This window comes from Tamandua tetradactyla, chromosome 2 (assembly GCF_023851605.1).
Source record: "Tamandua tetradactyla isolate mTamTet1 chromosome 2, mTamTet1.pri, whole genome shotgun sequence".
Taxonomy (NCBI): Eukaryota; Metazoa; Chordata; class Mammalia; order Pilosa; family Myrmecophagidae; genus Tamandua; species Tamandua tetradactyla.
The window spans coordinates 196,057,800-196,073,000 of NC_135328.1; positions in this window are offsets into that span (position 1 = coordinate 196,057,800).

A 15,201-nucleotide genomic window follows, 5' to 3' on the forward strand; every position below is an offset into this window, starting at 1 on the left:
GAGCTGGGCTTTGCATATTACACTAACCTCAGTCCTTACGAGAGTCCTGTAAGCGACCAGGCATCGGAAATCTTACTCAAGGGAAGGAGATATCTACATTCCAGGAATTGAGGAAACAGCCCAGGTCACGCAGCCAAAGAGTGGCAAAGCTGGATCCACACCTGCTTTTCCGGAGCCCACTGCCCCACTTTGTCCCCCACACCATACTTCCTCCCTGATGAATCTCCTTGTCAGGGTGCCAGTGGGACGCTCCCGTGCCCACCTCTGCTCCTTCAGCCATGCTGGTCCCTCTGCCTGGAGTGCCTTCCTCCCCTTTTTAGCTTGGCAAGCTCCTACTCATGCTTCAAGGCCCAGCTCACACATCTCCTTTTCTTTGAATCCTTTTACCAGTGGCTCAGAGACAAAGAACCTCTCATTCGTACACTTATTTCTCTATCATGTAATTAATTATTTATACTTTTTTCCCCTCTCACTGTGAGAGCCTGAGAGTCTGGTCCATTGCCAGATCCCAGAGACTGAGCCCAGGGCCTGGCACAGAGTAAGCCTCATGAAAGCTCGTGACATGCTCAAATGAAGCAAAGAAAGAAGGAAGGAAGGAAGGAAGGAATGCAGGGACAAGTGATGAAATGGATGACCAGATGAGAATGGGAGCTTTCATCTTGTTAACCCCTCATGACCCGGGGACGCAGGGACCTGTCCCACTAGGTCCACCTCCTGGGCTTGTGGCTGCAGCCGAAAGAGCCTCGGGCAGAACAAGCGGCCCGGATGGCAGGTCAGGGGCCACAAGCACGAGCCCAAGCCTGGCCCTGCTGTGCAATGCGGTGGCTTGGCTGTTTGTTGCCTCCTCTGGTTCCTGGAGCCTCAGCTGTAGAGAGCAGGGGTGAGACTACCAAGATGCCTCATCCACATGGATCCTAGTGGCCCCAAGGTGGTTTCTCACCCAGGCTAAGGGGCTCTGGGATCTTAAAGGGGAGGAGAATGGGTCTGGGGTGGGGGTCAGCCTCTACCCAGCTCTGAAAGACAGCACTCATTTATTGGGCACCTACTGCATGCTGGACAGCCCTCACAGCTGACAAGCACTCATTTGCATGCTGTGTGCCAGGCTCTGTTGAAAGCTCTTTCTGTGGCTCAGTTCACGCATTGCCCACAATGACCCTGGGGGCTAGGCTTTCTCCATACCCCCTCTTATGGATGCAAAACTGAAGTCAAGAGAGGGAAGTGACGTGCCACTGGTCACTGGGTGCAGCTGGGTTTCAAATCCAGGTCCTTGTGGCTGCAATGCCTGTTCTGTGCCTACACCACCAACAACCCATCAAGGTGGGCTGCTCCCTGCTCGGGCTCTTCCCTTCCCCCCGCCCACCCCCAGACCGCTCTAATCCTGAGCCCCCCCTGTCAGCAGTCCCCGAGGAGCCCAGAACAGAACGATGCACAGATACTTGCCGAAGGCCTGAGGCACAGCCACCCACTGCAGGAAGGAGGCTCATCCTGGGCCAGCATCCCCCGTCCCAGAACCCCTTCAGTAACAGTGTCAGGACTGCTTGGAAACAGAGGGCCACCCTGCGTGCTTGCGGCTCCCAGGAGGCCTTTCTCCTTCACCTCCAGGGGCACAGAGATCAGGAGAGGCTATGGCCTGGCCTGGGATCTCGACCAGCCACTCAGCCTCTCTGTGCCTCAGTTTCCTCCACTGCAGCTTGGAGAGTAGGACAGCGCCTTCCTCTTGGGATAGTGGTGCTGACTAATGAGGCGATGCAGACAGGAGCTGGGCCCGTGCCTGACACCCATGTGAGCACCTCTCCTCAGGAGTGACTGGGGCAGGGGGCAGTGAGGAGCTGACCACAGCAGCAGCCTGTGGTGTTTGGGGTCCATGGACCCCTTCCCAGACATGTTCTCATTTGGTCCCCACCATAACCATTTTAAAGATGAGGAAAATCAAGCCTCCGAGGGATGCAGAGCCTCGTCCCACAGCAAACACAGGGACCAGAGTGAAGTCTCAGACAAGGAGCCTGGGGCTCTGGGCTCCCCACTCCCCTCCAGCCACCCTTCCTGGGTAGCTTGCCCCACTTAGTGATGACAAGAAGGAGTACTGTGTGTGTTTTCCCCTTGCCCTCTCGATGCACGACAGACTGCACAAGAGAAGTATTTTTGGTGCCAACTTTCTGATGAGGACCCGAGGTGAGGCATAGAGAATTCAAGTGTCCCCAGCAAGGCGGGAATGAGTCCTGGGCAGGGAGGTTGTCCTGATGTGTGAGCTGGCCCAGGGCCAGTGGGGTCCCACCAAGTTCTCTGTGGTGAACTTCTCCTCCCGTAGCTGCAGCTGGTCAGCGTCCCTGAAACTGGGCTCAGCATCTATCTGCCACGTGGTTTGGCCTGATCTTTGCTCGGCCTTAATTATTTGCATGTTCCATTGCCCATGGTCATGAGATTCTTCATGTTCAGTCAAGTGCCCAAACTGCAGACCCAGTGGGTAGCCAGGGAACTCTGGGGTTCTCTCTCAGCACCATTCATCACTTCAGTGATAGGGACAGTGGCCAGGGAGGTGGCCAGGTCAGCTGCAGGACATGGACTTCATGCAGGGTCAGAGGCCTGAGGAAGGAGAGTGAGAAAGCAGAAAAGTGGCTCCTTGGAGACACCCCCTCCCCAGCTCAGACGTGTGGAAGCTAGAAGGGGGCAGGGTGGACCCTTACTCCAGGCTGAGGACAGAGGGGTTCGGAGAGTGGCCCTGGCCACCATGCACACAAGTCTCCGAGAAGGATGGGGATCCAGCTCTCCTGGCCCCATGTCCGCCTCCTGCCCCTGCCCCAGGTGAAGCCACCTGTTTTTTGCTGGGCCCCCAACTGGTGCAAACCACACCTCATCATTTACCATCAGCCTCACATAGCCTCCTACTCTCTGAAATGCTTTTCTGCCTTCCTCTCCTCTGCAGCTCTGTGCCAGGTGCCCAGCATGGTGCTCCAGAGCTGATCTGGGGATAGACACAGCCAGCTTCAGTCCCTGCTGCCACCAGACACATGGGACCATGAGCAGGTTACCTAACCACTCTCAGCCTCAGGTTTCCCATGTAAAGTGGGATGTCTCCATTATAATGCCTTCAGCAACAACTGACAGAAGGGCCATCTAAAAGGATATAAAACAGTCCAGCCATTTGTTACCTTGTGTGACACAGAGCAGCAGGGAGAGAAGCATTGGCACAAACAGGGCCTGACTTCCACCTCCCCAGCCTTGGGACTCCTAAAGACTTGCTTCCCTTTAATGTGCAAATACCAGGACCCCAGCCATGGGTCCTTGAACTTTGGGATGTCCAGCCCCATCCCCAAGGTGCTGAGGACTTCTGGAGTGGCTGGTGTCCTCCTGGTACCACCTGCTCTGGGTCCAGCTCTCACCTTGGTCCTCCAACCTTCTTCTCTCTGCCTGGCCTTCTGCAGTCAAGGACCTTTTCTTTGCCCCTCCCCATGTCTGCTCCAGGCTGGAAATTCTGGGTCCAACCACTGCCACAAGGCTGGGATCCATGTTGACTAAGGTAGAGCTGAAAAAGCATCAGTTGCAGGTCAGGAGATGGAGTCCTGGCCCCTCTTCTGCCACCAACTCACAGTGTGCCTTTGCCAGGCAAGCCACCACTCCGGGTCTCAGTTTCCCCAACCATACCATGAGGAGGTTGGACCGGATGATCTCCCGGTTCCTTCCTACTCTGGTGGAAGGTCTTGGCCAGATGTCCTTAAAAAAAGACACATGTTCTATGAGGATGATCTCTCATTGGGAGGTGAGAAAGGAGAACAAATGTCAGCCTAATTATGATGCATAATTACTATCATCAGAAAGCAAAAGACAACTCATGCTGGGCACAGCTTACATGACAAGATGAAGCCCTGAGACAATAAAAATGTGCTCCTTCCTCTGAAAAGTGCATCTGAGGATTAAGTCAAAGAGAAGGAATGCCATCTCTTTGATGGCAGAGTCTTGGGAGAGATGCAGCAGTGAGAAGGGGCCCCAGTACCTGATGACAGGAGAGGGGAGGTGGAAACGGGGCAATGGGTGTCACCATCATCACCATCATCATCATCATCATCATCATCATTTTCACCATTATCATCATCAGAACAGCTAGGAACGATCTTTATAGAGCAGCAGGTGCAGGGCCAGCACACGATGTCATTGCTGCTTGAGCTGGTTAATCCAGCAGCCACAGTCTGGGGCCTCAGACCAGTTCTCAGGATACTAGGAGGAGGGAAATTGAAAGAGAAAGCTTTCTGGAATTATAGTCTTGGTTTGACCCAGTAAACAGACTCTCCTCTCTGGAGAACCTCATCCTCTCACAGAGGAGGCAGACCTGGAAAAAAAGAGGAAGCAACAGGCAGTTGTCCCTGTTCTTACTTCCCTTATTTTATACTGAGGAGATGGAGTCCCAGAGAAGTTAAGTGATTTTCCCACAGTCACACAGCTCTAGATGGCAGAGCAGCGCTCAAACCTAAACCTTCTACCACTGAGGCCCATGTGCCCTCACCCACCCTACACTATCCCACAGGGAAGTTAGAGGAGTTAGGCAAGGAGGAGGCCAGCTTGGGCAGGAGCTACCAGGGAAGGCTTTCTGGAGGCAGAGGTGTCCAGCTGGGCCCTGGAGGACAAAATGGAGCAGAAGAAGACACAGGGAGGGAGGAACAGCACATTGTGGGTCAAGGTCAAGAATTCTCCTTGGGAAGCTTCCGAGTCCTCCTCTGGTGGGTCCCCCAGGACCTCTCTCCTGAGCAGGTGCAGCTGCATCCCGGGCCCAGGGTGGGGGCGGCTCTCAGGTAGGGGTGGTGGGCGGGTGGCTCAGGAGCTCCTCAGAACACACCACTCACGAGGTTTCAGGCCCAGGTGTGCCTGAGTGGGAGCCGGATGGCAGCTCCTGGCGCGGCTGCTGTGAGGGGAACAATGGCCTCACAAGTGGCTCTGATGAGGCCATTTGCCCATATGCCACCCGCCCGATCAGCCCCACCAGCAAAGCATCTCATCAGCCTGAGAACTTCCCTTCCACGGTCCTTCTTCTTGCAAATGCCCAGGTGAGCAGCATCTGGTGCAGGTATGAATCACCTCCTCTGTGTCCACAATTGGGGAAATTGGTCTGTGTCCTCTCCCTACTCTACCTCTGAAGCTGTGTATAATGAGCCTGCAAAAATAAAACAACATCACTGGGCATGACAATACACATCGGCTCAGCTGACGCCGGCGATGCTTGGTGTGCGGGTGGGGCTGGCAGAGCCCAGACTATTTTAGGAACCAGATGCCTGCGCTGGTGGGAAGTGGCCCCAGATCCATTCTCCCAGGAAGCTGAGTTGGTGATTCCTTTAAATCCCAAATTGCCTTTCCCCCCTGCCCACCCACCCTCCTTCTCTTCTGTCCATAGATATTTGCTGATCCCAATTAGGGGCAGACCCTAAGGTGGGCACTGGGCTATGGAGATGCCTGAGAGAGATTCCTGTCCTTTGGGGTCTGCTTGTCTGGGCAGGGCGACAAGTGCACTAAGAGGGAGAGCCTGCAATGGCAGCACTCACTATTTAGTCCACACATTTGTTGAGCACTACTATGTGATGTCACTGCAATAGGAGATCCAACAGTAAGCAAAACCAAGGTCCCTTCCCCCACGGAGCTCACAATCGAGAGGGGCAGAGAGAGATTAATCTGGAATCACACAGTTAAATGCACAATGATATGGGCTGTAAAGGAGATGCTTACCCACCCACACTACATTGAGAACATATGTTGGGGAGAAAAGGGTCAAGGGAGAACAGCAAAGGCTTTTCTGAGGCTGGAGGCCTAGGCTGGATCTGAAAGACAAGCAGGTGCAAAGGCCCCATGGCTGGAGGCCTCTTGTCAATCATGAAGAACAGCAAGACCTGCATATTCAGAGGCCAGGGAGAAGGTGGGAGTCTGGGGTGGCGAGAGGCACAAGCCAGACCATGTAGGGCCACATGTTCCACATAAAGATTTGGGTCTTCATTCCAGGAATAGTGGGGGCCTTTGGTTGTTTTAAATGGTGTGATTCCAGGGGGTACAAGGGTAGTTCAGTGTAGAATTCTTACCAGCCATGCAGGAGCCCTGGTTCAATTCCCAGCCCATGCACTTCCCAAACAAACAAACAAACAAACAAAAAACCAACAAAACAAAAACTCAACAAGTGGTGCTGCAATAAAGAAACACTCATATGGAAAAAGAATGAAATGTGACCCCTGCCATACAGCATACCAAAAAATAAAATAAAAGAAATGTGGTTCCAAAAGGAGGGTTTGATTAGATGCATCTATTCAGCATCCATTCCAAAACTGGAATTGGCATCTGGCATCTACCTGCTCTTTTCCCGAAGGCCATGCCCAATCCTTGCTTTAACACCCAACTCAGGTATTAAGCTTGTTTGAAAACATTGTGTACCCCAGTAAAGCCATGTTCTTTTAATCCTAATCCAATCTGTGGGGACAGACCTATTGCTTAGGGTGGGACCTTTTGCTTAGTTTGCTTCCATGGACATCTACCCCCACTCGTTCAAGGTGGGTCTTATTTCATTTACTGGACTCCTTTAAGAGAGCTCACTGTTGGCAGAGAGAAGCCAGGCAGACACCTCAAACTCACAGAAATAGCCAGAACCTGGAGAGAGCCAAGGGAAGTTAAAAAATGAAATCTAGAGTCTATCCTGGAAAAGCCAAGTGAGGGCGCACAGATGTTTGGAGAGAAAGCCACTGCAGTCAGAAGCTGGAAGCCACAGACCAGAAGCAGAGACCTCAGGTGCCAGCCACATGCCTTCCCAGCTGACAAGGGTGTCCTGGATGCCAGACGCCTTTCCTCTGAGAAGGTATCCTCTGGCTGGCGCCTTAATTTGGACATTTTCATGGCCTTAGAATTGTAACTTGTAATTTAATAACCCCCCCCTTTTTAAAGTCAATCCATGTCTGGTCTATTGCAACAGGGATCTCTCCAGGAAGCTGCCCCTGGTCCCAGGGTTAGTCACCCTGCTTTGGGGCTTCCACAGGTCCCTGGGAGCATCCCCAGACTGACATCTGTGCCAGCATCATTCTGAGGTCTCTCAAGGGGGGAAAGCTTAGGAGAGGAGAGGGGGTCACGTCTTAATCTCCTTCCTTTGTCACTCTTCCTTTGGCTGGAAGCACCCAGAGGGCAGGGCAGGGCTGTTTCTGACTCCTGCACCACCATTTTCCTGGGGTCTTGGATACTGCAGGGCACAACAAGATTAAAAAATACTAGATGGGGGAGAGAGGAAAGGAAAAGAGGGAGAAAGGGAACTTGGCTCAGAGTGAGGACAGGAGGCAGAGACGAAAATTGGAAATGAATAAGTTCCGGGAGGTGAGGAATACAAAAATGATTAAAGATTGCAAATCACCAAACTGTAACTTATAATGTCTGCTTGATCAAGTAGAAATTGCTCTGCACCCTGGGTAGGTATGGGAACTGGTCAGGTTTGCATCTCTTTGCAAGAGCTTTCTGGAGTGAAGGACTTCATTTGATGGTCATTTCACATTAAGCTGGAAACAGCCAAGACTTCTTGGGCAGGAAAGAAATCCTAGCACCTCATGCTGGGTTTCTCATCCCCCCTAGAGCAGCAGTGGGTTTGGACTCCCCAAAAGCTTGTGCAGGTTCCTGAGAAGCAGAAAGACCCTCAGGTGATGCCTGCTTGCCCCTCCCAGACCCACCTTGCTCATCTAAGTGTGAGGCTGAACCAGAGTCAGCTGAACCCTGAGTCCCTGGTAATTACCATCTGCTTCCTTTGTGGGTTCCTGGCATGTGACACTCAAGTCCATCCTAAAATCCCCTGCCAAAGCATCTAAGCCCTCACTATCTTCCTTCATGGATGGAACTCAACTCAGGCCCTGACTGCTAGCCACGTGGCCATGAGCTTATCCCTGTACCTCTGCAGGCTGGCTCATAAGAGATAAACTGCAAGTTATTTATGCATTCATTTTACAAATATATATTGAGTTCCTGGAACATGCCAGACTCTGTTCTGGCACTGGGGGAAGAGCAGTGGGGACAGACAGGGATCCTTGCCTCTATGGCATTCCTGTCTGGTGGACAGTCTCTGTCACCCCAGGCTTGGGGAGGGTCGGGGCAATACCAGAGCTCAGCAAACATCTGTGGAATGAGGGGCAATGGCAGAGAAACAGGTCACTGAGGTCACCCTCGACCCTCTCACTCCTCTCCCCAACCCTGAGGGCTTCGTGCTGCTCCTCCATTTGAGAGATGAGGAAACTGAGGTTCAGAGGGGTGCAGTGTACTGCCCAAGGGCACACAGCTAGCTGGGGGAGCTCCATCAGGTCCTGGTCCTGCACTCTTCCCAGGACCCCAGGCTGCGTTTCTGGCCCCAACGGTGCCTTCCACAGCCATTGGGGCCATATCCCTAGGGTACGGCATTGCCTCCCAGGCCATTCCACAGGACCAGACTGCCAAGCTCTTCTCCCTCCCTGGTCCTGCCCCATCCCACTGTGAGGTGGGATTGCTTCACCGCTGGGTGAGAGGTGGGATTGCTTCACCGCTGGGTGACTTGGTCCCATCATTCTACCTCTCTGTCAAATAGGGGAAATAACAGTCCCCTCCTCTGGGGTTGCTATGGGGACTAAGAGAAGTGATTTGCATAAAGCTGGCTGCACATGGTGGGGGGTGGGGTGCACAGCTAGCAGGGGTCCTTGCAGTCTTTGTGAGAACCTGCTGATCCCGTGGGCTCCCTTCTGCCCTCAGGGCCTTCCCGACCATCTTCCTAATGTGATTCTCCCACTGACCTCCCTAAATCAACATCTGACATCTCTTTACCCTGTTGATTTCATGTATAGCAATTTTCAGTACAGGTGATTTTATTTGTGCATTTGATCTTTCCTTTTTCTTTTTTTTTTTTTTTTAATTGGCTATTCTTGCTCTTCCCTCTACCTGGAAACTCTTCTCACCTTTCTTCACCTGCTAATCCCTCCCACTCATCCTCTGATCTTAGCTTAGAATTTTCTCTGGGAAACTTCTCTGTCCTTCCCCCACCCCATACCAGTTTATGCTTCATTGGCCTGGGACCCAGGTGCCCTGTTAGCAAGAATTGCCCTTCTCGCCCCATCTGCTTGCTTGTCCACCCACCTCCACCCCACCCTGACCCCTCAGTGCAGTCTGACTAGTGTCACGGCCACATGCCCAGCACCCAGTCCAGGCACTGAGATGTCTATAGAGGAAGGAACAAAGAGACAAGCCAGCGGCCCCCTCTCAACCCCAGTTTACTCCTCTGAAGACAAGGGCCAGTAGCAATTCCCTCACAGAGTGGCTTCCAGGACTCAATGCAATAATGCAAATGAGGTAGATTGTTTGCAAAAATGGCCCAATTATTCCCCTCCCTCTATCCTGGTCCCTTTGATCCTGACTTTGCATCTCCTCCCACCAAGCCTAGCCTTTGTTCACACCCCTTAAATTTGGGCACCTCCTGCCACTAATTCTGGCCAAGAGAATGTGTCAAAAGCGCATTGCAAAACAAAACAAATTGAAAAAAATAAATGAAAAGAACCTGCTTTGGATGGAAGGAAAACTGTAATTTGTCTCACACCTTTTACAGATAAATAGCAAGAATATGTGATTTAGTATCTTGGGATTCAGACAATAAAACTGACCCAGCCTTTTAAAAAAAAGCAGTTCTGGGTCTGAGCCTCAAAAGCATGTGCAGTCTCTCTCTGTGTCCCAGAATCTGCGACCTCCAGGTGAAAACGTCCAAGCCGGACCAGGCCACGGGACCAGAGCCACGCCAGCTGATGAGCCACAGCTGACCCCAGACGAGGAGAGTGGCCAGCAGGGCCCCGCCACGCTGACCCGCTGACTGCAGACACCTGTGCCAGGTGGGCCTGGGCCAGCCGCCCCGGCCACCCCCAGGCTTGTGAGCTAAATAAATGTCACTACATTTTGGGGTCGTGTTACGCAGCGATATAATCAACCTAGTAGGCCCACCAGGGGAGACACCCGTGCTAGGCCCCATGTCAGCAAAACCAAAAATCTAAGCTACTTTCTGTTTCCTATAAACTCTTGGCTTACCCAGAAAACCGAATTTAAATACAACCCATCAGTTATTGCCAGCTAACTTCTTTAATCTTCTACCAGCTAACTTCCTCGTTCCTAAGCAACCACCTGCTCCCCACTTTGTAAGACCCACCCCCCCCAAAGTGAAATGGAAACTTAATGTCAGCCATTCAGAACAATTCTTCTCTTGCTTTGGTTTTCACCTTCTCTGAGCTTTTCCTTCCCACCCCCTCGGTGGAACGCCCTTCTTCTTTCTGAATGGGATGCTGCCCAAGTCAGGAATCATTCAATAAAGCTGTGAGATCCCATATTGCATGAAAAGTTTTTCTTTTATCTCCAGTAACAGCTAACTGGTGGAGCAGGCAAGTGCTTAACTGTAGAAGGCTTGTAGCAGGTGTGTGCTCACTCTTCTTGTCAAGAGAAAACAATGAAAAATTTATCAAAAGTTGTCCGGTGAATTGCAGCCAGCAGAACCAGAGAGGTGTTGCTGGGTTGGTTTGTGCGGAGTCGCTGCTCTCAAGGTGGCTGAGTGGTCCAGACCTTCGTACAGCCCAAAGCCAGGGAGCCCGCAAAGGTGGGATGGCAGCCATCTCTCTGCCTGGAGGCACCGCAGGAGGACAAAGGGACTGGACTTATCTGCTGCATTCACGACTTCAGCAGCAGGAGAAGATGCGTTTTTAACACTTCAGCCTCGTAGACACTCACCATTTATCTCAGTAAACGTCAGGGTTATTTTTTTTTTTCTTTCCCTTTCACTTGCTAGAAAATGCTCAGGGAATTGCATAGTGAGAAGATGAAGGATTGATATGCAGAGAAAATTCAGTTTCAGAAATTTCAGTCAAGTTCCATCAGCTGGATTCAGCAGAGCCAGGGGAGGCCGATGCCTTGGGGCTGAGCTGAAAGAGGCAGGGGTGGAGATAGGAAGCTCGGGCAAGAGGAATCCCCTGGGGAGCTGGTCTAGGGCTTTGAGTTTAGGACCGGGGAGAGCAGAGGGAGGTGGCAGACATTTCAGGCATCCCCCACCTAGACCCCATGACAAGGGGCCCTGCTCCAGACACCCTGTGGCTACATAGCTCCCACTAAATTCACAGGGTCAAGAGTAAGTGCCCACCTAGAGCTGTCCCCTCCCTTCCTGCTTCCTGTTCTGCATATCCTGGCCCCTGGAATTCCCTGCCAAATGTCCAAGCCCACTTAAGGTGCTGTGCAGGCCTCTTCCCCAGGTTCCTCCTTCCAAGAGCAATCCACAATGCCAGAGTGAGCATCCCAAGGCCCAAGGGATGCCCAGGGGCCAACTGTTGGCTGGCCAAGGGTGGAGATGGTGGTTCTGAGATGGATGGTCCAGCCCCAGAGGTAAGCAATATACTCCCATTTTGGAGGTGAAAGAAGCAATGCTCCGAGGAGAAGTGCCAGCCTAAGATCACACTCAACCAGCCAGAGGCAGAGGCAAGATTAGAAGCCGCATCTGTCTACACCCAGGACCTGTGGGTGGGAGGGAGCTCAGCCCAGGGTTTGGTAGATGGCCGTGAGTCAGACTGCCTTGGTGTGGATACCAGCTCTTTCCCTTGCTAGCCAGATGACCTCAGACAATTACTTATTCTCTTGGCACCTCTGTAAATTGGTTAATAATTCAGGTACACAATCCCTTACCTGCAATTCCCAAATCCCCAAAGTGTCTAAAAGAGAACGTTTTGTGGGTTATTTTCCCCCTTCAAATTTGGTACTAAGACTTAGCTGGTAGCAAAACCTGATGTGAACTGATGAGAAGTTACTCATTATTTCTATTTAAACCACTCAATGTGAGTATGCAGCTCTCTGCTGAAGAAGATTTACCATATTTGTGTAGTTGAGCCTTCCTCAGGCTGTGGGTAAAGGACTGTGAATCTGTGGTAGCTGCCTCCAAGGGTTGCAGGAAAAACTACTCAGTTTCTTTAACAAATAAACTGTAGGAACAAATAAAGAGAGCATGCAAGATAAAAAATTAAAATTTATGAGACCATTGGAAGAATTAATATTGTCTAGATATTTGATAATAGTAAAGAATTATTGTTAATTTTGGTGGATGTGATAATGGTCTAGTATACATAGTGATTACATTAAAAAGTAAGAATAAAGCAGACTTGGAAGTAAAGAAACAATAGCTTGGCATCCATAGGACTATAGTTAAATAGACGCCATCACCTTCTGCTTCAATCCTTAGCAGACAGAGACCATGACTTAGTTTTTCTCTCCCCCTGTGCCAAACATGGTACCTGGCTCCAAGTAAGAATTCAATTACGCGTTTGCTCAAAGGTGATCCAGAGAGAAATAGAACTTCCCCTAGCAGTACACAGCTATACAGTGTGAGACCTACATCTGAAATGGGGGTGCCTATGACCTTGCTGCCTGGGTGCTCTCCATGAAAGTTGGATCCACCATCAAAAAACCTCTGGTGGCTTCAGGAGCTGTGAGAGAGACCTATCAACCACAATCAATGTTTGCAGTGTCAAAAAATAATAATAGTTGCACCAAGCAGTATTGCCTTTAGAACCCTTGGACATAAAAGAAGGTAAAACTGTCTATACTACTTTGCAGCCCCTCCCATAAAGAGGCAGCTGTTGAATATAAGCTGGTTTCTGATGTGCTTAAATCTATAGCATGCAGCAGAACTGACACCAGGTAAGTATTGAAAACTGGCAAAGGAACCTGTAAGTAGAGTAAGAAAATAAACAATTGTTAGTGGGGGTGGGAAAGAAAGACAGAAACTACCATAGCAAGGTTTGACAAATGAAGATTCATGGTATAACCATTACAGTAACCTGGGGAATGGCAAATGTACCTAATGGAATTCTGGAACTTGGAAAAATGATTTCTGGGCAGAACGGTGAAAATGAGCGTTGGTTTCTTACCTCTGATAAAGTTGAGCAACAAAAATAAGATAAGGAAAAATTGTTCAATTTGCAAGCAAAGGTTAGAGAAAATGCAGAGGGTCAAGGCCTTGCAGGATTAGAAAATAAAACTGTTTCATATCTCCTGTCTCCCATCCTGTTCAACACTCTTAAAATGAAACAAGACTTTTGACAAAGTCTAGGGTGTGGCTGTAAGATCTGTTGTTAAGACCAAAGGCTGTGCCTTGTAGACCTTCAACCTAGAGCAGCTGGATACAACCAAAATACAAAGAGAAATGTCTTGAAAACAATTGTGTGTGCAACTTTTGTCAAATGGAGTGGACTATGATTGGATGCATAGAAAGCCCACAAAATTCTTGCGTGTTGTACCAACAAAAAAAAGGCCTCCAACTTGGGTGAAAAGAACTAGATCCCTGACTCCCTAAGGGTGGGAAACAAGTGAGAAAACCCCTCAACTGCAAACACAGGGGCCTTCATTTGGAAAAGGAAAGACTCAGAGGGTAGAGCCCAGAACCAGGAGGCATTCCCAGGAGCCAGAATGGAGCCTCATCAAGGATTTCTCCAGCCTCCGCAGTGGCAGAATCTGACAATATTTGCTCTCTGGGATTTCAGAATTGCTACAGACCAGTGTCTGCTGTTTCATCCTGGTTCCCCCCTTTTTTGGTAGGAGGGTCTATTACAGTTATCTGTGCCTCACAGTTTTATGATAGATATGCCGGGAGAGGATCAAATAATTTAACTTTTTATCTCATGACCCTCTTGATCAAGAGAGACCTACCCAAAGAGTCTTGGTCACATTTAGATCCGACTTGGATCATGAGCTCAAGGAATCTCAACTTTTGCTGTAATTGGATGAGATTCCAGAGATCCTGGGATGAAGGGAGAATATTTTGCCTGTGGGAGGCATCAGTCAGGGTTCTCCAAAGACACAGAACCGGTAGAATCTACAGCTATAGCTTTAACTATACCATCGCCTTATTTGCCTGTCTACCTGTCTAACTGTCTAATCTACCATGAAAGACAGAGAGAGAGAGAGAGAGAGATTTAAAGGAATTGTCTCACACAGTCATAGGGACTGTCAAGAACAAAACCTGTAGAGAAGTGTTTCAGTTTGCTGAAGCTGCCAGAATGCAATATAATGGAAATGGGTTGACTTTTACAAAGGGGACTTATTAAATTACAAGATACAATTCTAAGGCCACGGAAATATCCAAACTAATCATTAACAAGAGGATACCTCCACTGAAGAAAGATAGATGGTGGGTTCCTCTATCACATGGGAGGGCACATGGTGATGTCTGCTGGCCCTTCTCTCCTGGATTAGTTTCAAAATGGCCCTCTTAGCTCCTCAGCCTTCTGGCTTCTGCAGGGGCATTTTCTTTCTTTAAGTGTATATGCTTTTCTCCAAAATATCTCTCTTAAGAGGACTCCAGTAAGTGGATTGAGACTCACCTTGAATGGGTGGGGTCATGTCTCCATGGAACCAACTTAATCAGAAGATCCCACTCGCCCTGGCACCATGGGATGAATGGTGCCTTCCTGGCCAGAGGTAGGAAAAGAAGTGTAATAAATTAGGTATCAGTTGCTGAGAGAGTTTGAGTGGAGGTCAAAAGGCTTCTCTGGAGGCTGCTCTTGTGCAAGCTTCAGCTAGATATTGCTACTTGTCATTTGCCAAACCCCAACCAAAAACATTCCTGCCAACCCTAAAGAACACCTAGAGCTTTATCTGAGATCCTACAAAGTTTCCATGTACTATTATTACTTTCCAGAAAAACCCTTCAGATGGATCCTAGGCCAGATAAGTCCTGAAACTGAGAGGGCCCAGCCTCAGATAGTTCCATCCCCCTATTCCTATTATTGACAACCCTTTCTAATATGAAAAAGTTAGCATGGGCATAGCCCAAATACCCCTAAAGATTGGGAGAAAGATCAGAGGACAAGATGGGATTTAGCAAATGAGTATGGCTGCTGAATCATTACATTGATGTTTCTTTTAATCTCCAGTGCTTTGGGGCAGTTGGAGGGAAAAACCTAAAATTGTGGAACTGTAACCCATACCAACTCTGAAATCTGTTCTACAAATAATTGTTGCAGTGTGCTTTGAAATGTATTGTGGTGTTTTTTTTTTTTTTTTTGTACATACGTTATCTTTCACAATAAAAAATAAAAAAGCGAAATAAAGACTAGAACCAAAAATCCAAGTCAACCAATAAAAATATTCTCTTTCAAATCTGGTTTTATTGTCCAGAACAGGCAAATCCATGGAGACAGAAGGTAGATTAGTCATTGCCTGGGGATG